Source organism: Pezoporus occidentalis, unplaced genomic scaffold, assembly GCF_034315485.1.
Source record: "Pezoporus occidentalis ecotype Australia unplaced genomic scaffold, CSIRO_AGI_Poc_V1 ctg46, whole genome shotgun sequence".
Lineage (NCBI taxonomy): Eukaryota > Metazoa > Chordata > Aves > Psittaciformes > Psittacidae > Pezoporus > Pezoporus occidentalis.
Window position 1 is genome coordinate 6,752,803 of NW_026915791.1, and position 4,989 is coordinate 6,757,791.

The window sequence follows — 4,989 nt, forward strand, 5'->3', positions numbered from 1 at the left end:
GAAAGGAAATACTCCAGTTTGAGGCACAGGGCTAACTCTTAAAAGTGCTCTTATTTTTGGGAGGTAACACAAACTGAGTATCCCATTGCATCATTGTAGCTACTGATCTGCCTGCATTATGTTTGAGTGTGCATGTGTGTATATTTATGAGTGCCATTTCAGCCACTTGCAAAAGACATTGCGCACTGTGGGTCAAGATGCATTGCTGGCAAACTCACATAAACCATCCTGTGGGATCTGGGCTTACTACAGGGCCTCCAGTCTCCACCCTCATCACCACATCACCAGTAAGACAAGGCAGTGGAAAAACCATCAACAAATAAGTGAAAAGTAAACAGCTGCAGAAGGGTTCCCAAGGTTGGGAACAATCAAATACCATCCATGTGAGCCTAGTGCATGCATTTAGAAAGAGAAAAGTGTTCCCAGCATAATGTTCTTAAGGCCACAGGGCAGCCAGACGTGAAAACACATCCAGCACTGGCGTTTACACTGGGTAAAGTACTACCCATGTGACTGCACGTAGCATGGGCCCTACCAACTACAGCACCCTGTCAGGACTAGACCCAGCAGCTCTTGAGCTCTGAAGCCAGAGGAGATGTTGCTGCAGCAGCCTGAGGTCACTGTGACCAACCCCTGGGACTGCACCAGCCCCATTACAGGGGCCACCACAGTACAAAGAGGTGGAAATTCTTAATAAGACTGTAGCCAGAAGCACTATCTGAATGAAAAAGCCCCAAAAGTTAAGTATTAAACCCCTCAAGAACTGAAGAACTGTCCTGTCAGTTACAGCAGCTAAAGAAATTAATAGATTACAAGGACCATATGCAAAGAGTTACCTGTGAACAGATGCCAAACGTACCTCTGGTGTACAGCTGACAGCTTGGCATGGGTCACGCCGAACAGTGGCAGTGTGTGGAAGGAGAACTGGCAGCACTGGGAAGCCCTCAGTTGGGTGGCTGATCTGATCAGTAACAGAAACTGAAAAGCAGCACAGCAGTTTCCAGAAGTGTTAACATGAGCATCAACACATCCAGGTGGCAAGGCCAGTGGTCAGGGCTCAGGCTACTGTCTGCCTCACTGTGATGCTTTTAGCTCCAGTGCTCTCTGCTCTCCTCCTATTCTCACAGCCACTGTTGGGTTCACTTGTTGCTACACTCGTATTACTAATCACAGTAATCACTTTGCATTTGAGCCTTTCTGTCAACCAAAAAGCTTACTGATGAAGTCGTAAATGTTCCATCCCTGGCAGTGTTCAGGGCCAGGCTGGACAGAGCCTTGGGTGACATGGTTTAGTGTGAGGTGTCCCTGCCCATGGCAGGGGGGTTGAACTGGATGCTCTTAAGGTCCTTTCCAACCCAAACCGTTCTATGTGTAACCAGGAAATTACCATGTCTGCAGGCAAAGGTTAGATGTATGTGGATCAAGGGCTGGAGTGCAGCAAACATCCAGGAGTTAGCAGTCCACCTGAGTTGACACGAGAAGGTGCAGGTCTCTGCTGCATGGACCACTTGGCCACAGGATAAATTCAGCTCACTAATCCTAACTGGAGAGCCTTGAGGTGGCTCCCACTTGGCACCTAGTGATCCCACAACCTGTGGAGCTGCCCGAGTCCAGCTCTAGGAAAGGGCAATCCCATTCAGACTGCTCATCATGGCAGGGAGATGGTAACATGGGAGCCCAGCCCTGCTTCACTTTGCTTGAATTCTGCTCCCAACCTGAGGCTCCTGCAAACCAGTCTTTCTTCCCAGTTACTCACACAGGAGGAATTTCACACTCCTCCCTCTGTGCACGGTTATTATGGCTGGCAGCGTAGCCAGCTTTACTTCTGTGTCTTACAGACGTGCCACAGCTCCTGTCACTTGAGAGACACACCTGGATCTGGGATTACCATTTGAATTTTATTTAAATACAAAAAGTGCAAACTGTGAAATACAAGATTGGTGCAGATCAGAAGAAAACAAACTGTGAACCGTGAAAACCCCAGCCGGCACCTCACGAACATCAACAGAAAAGGCAGCAAGGAACACCAGCAACAAAAGCAAAAGCCAACAGTGACGCACAGGAGCCCCCGTGCATGAAAGGTAACAAGGACCAAAGTGGTCCTCAGCTCTCAAATAGCAAACGTTGCCACAAGGCATCCAGCTGGCCCCTGCACCCCTGTGCCCCCCCGACAGCCCTGGTGTCAGGACACAGCGTGGGGCAGGGAGCAGAGGCCGGTAAGACAGCAGGAGGCTTAAACAGAGGGGAATGGTTGAGATGCTAAAGAGCAGAGGGTTGAAGTGTAACAAGTACCCCCCCCCCCCCCGGGAGAAATGGCTAACAGCTAACCTGAAAGACAGGGAAGAGACCCTTGGGCAGCTCTACAGCAAGGAGAACAAAGACCAGCACCCTAATCAGATACTGCCTGCACCTGTATGTGGCAGAGACACCCAAACCTGCCAGAGCCTGGCTGTGGGCAGAAGCTCTTTGCCCAGGAACAGAGGGAATTTCAGCCCCTGGTCTGGGCAGATGCAGGCTCTGGAGGGCACACACCCAGCACAGGCTGAGGCAGCCCGAGGCAGCTCCCTGCTCAAGTCACACGAGGGGTGTTTCAATGCAAGGCCTCCAGGAGAGCGGACTGCAGAAGCAAAAGCAACCCTGGTTCCTGTGCCTGCCCCAGGGCCCCCAGCAGCTCCGGCATGAGGAGCAGCAGACAAAGGGATATTTACACTGGGTCCCTTCCAGGATTTGCGAGCACTTTCCCACCGCAGCAGCAGCTTCCTGAATGCCCTCCAAATCTGCTCCCTGCAGGCACTGAACTGGAGCAGGCTTTTATCCCTGCCCGCAGGGGATGCACCCGTCTCCATTGTGCTAAAAAAGGAAAGATTATTTCAAGAATTCACTTTAAAAAAAAATTTAAAAATTAAAAAGAAGCACCCACCAAACAAATTCCAGCCAGAACACGGACACTTCCAGCAATCCCTGCTCTGCTGCTGGAGAGGAGCTAAGCTACCCCAGCACTGCTCCCTTCGCTACTGAAGGGAATGGTCCTCGCTGCTCTGTGTGGCTGGAACGTGACAGCCTCCCCTGGGAGCTGGGGCTACACACAGGGCCAAGGCCTCCTGCCCTGGCACGCAGGCACTTCCCGATCCATGCTGCCAATACTGGTCTTGTTTGTCCCAGGGGAAGAGAGCTGGGATTGCCTTTCCTCCAGGGGGATGTAAGTGAGGCCAGTGGCAGCTCAGATCTAGTTGGAGCATCAAGTCTACCCCCGAACTGAAGCCTGCACAGCACAGGCTGCCTGCAGGGGAAGAAGGGCTACATCGGGCTCCCTCTGCCTCCACACTCCTCCCCAGCTGGCCAGAAATCCCTGCCTCTTACAGCAAACACTGGGGCCTCTTAAAGCAAAAGCTGGGGCAGGTACACCTCTCCACACTGTCCATCCCTCCTGCACGGCACACCAGCCCTGCTAATTTCCTCTAGCACAGAGCACAGGTGAATCAGGAGCTGAGTGTCTCTGCCTCCAAAACATCTGGTTACTGCTGTAAACTGTTCAGACTGAAACATTTCCTATTCTGGACAAACAGGGGGCTAAGTTAATAACAGGGGCATTGGAACAGGGAGACCAAGCAGCCTTGTAGCCTCCATAGGACAAAGTCCCCACTATCTAGATGGGATGAGACCCCAGCCCTCTAATCAAACACCTCCTTAGTGATGCTCAGTTTCTTTCTTATTCCCATGCATATGTTGCTGTTCCTCCTTCATGGACCAGTGCTGCCGCACAGAGCTGCCTGTGTCCTTACTCATCCCCATTCCAGAGCTCAGCAATAAGCACCATTTCCATAATGCCTGCAGCAGATGACACTTACTTTGCTTACAGCTGGGCACCGACCCTTGTCAGTGTTTTAAAGGCAGGCTAAAATACTATGACAAAGCAAACGGTATTTCACATCCAGTAGCTATTTAAAATAGTTCTGCTTGGTCCAAAAAGATCTGTCCCTGTGGCCAGAGGCAGCAACAGGGGCCTGGCCCAGGCACGCAGGGCACGAGATAACAGAGATACAACACACCAGTGAAGTAAGGCTAGAAGCTCCCTGCTAACACCCTGCTGGGCCAGGCTGAGGACAGGGATCTCCTTCAGCTCAGGTAACGGGAAAGCTGCAAACCCAACCATGATGCCCTCACAGCTAGCAGGTCCACCCCACTCTGAGCCTGCCCTGCGGACAACCCGACCTCTCCAGCCATGCCCAGGGCATGCAGGATGCATCTGACCAGGCTTCCATGGTAGGACAGAAGGAAGGTAGCTCAGAACTGAGGGAGACAAGGCAAAGGCCCTTGGCATGGAATAGCTGTTCCCTCACAGCTTTGGCACACGAGTGCTCAGCACCTGGACAGAAACGTAAGCCCAGCCTGGTGCACTCCAGGGTGAGGATCAGCCCCAGCCCCTACACCTTCCCTCAAGGCCATGCTCTCTGTTATGCTGTTCTGGGGAGAGCCCTGCTCAAGAAGTGCCTGTGCCATCAGCACAGATGTACACATCTGACAGAGGAAAGGGGCTTTGTGCGGCTGCCCCGGGGAGAGGCAGTGATGCTCGTAGTGTGCAGCAGGTTCAGTGCCACCAGGGCACCTGCTGTCTGCCCTTCAGACTCACCCAGCCATCGGAGATCCACCCCACAGCCAGGCCTGGCATGGGGTGGGTCTGCCGGACCCAGGCATCAACACCACCTGAGCTGGGTAACTGTGGGAGGCACCTCACCCACAACACCCCAGCAAACACTGAACAGTATCAAGAGTGGGGACCCCAGAGGGGTTTGGGCTAAATTCAGCTTCCTTGTATTGGAATCAGACCAGTAACACAGTCCATGTGCTGCGAGCCTGTCCTTCACTTGCCTGCCAAAACTATGGGGTCTGGAGTGTTGTTTGCAAGTGCAGGACAAGCATAAGAGCTGCCCAGCTCCCTCCTTGCCTCAGGTGCCACTGGGGAAAGGCAGATGCACATTCAGTGCAAGA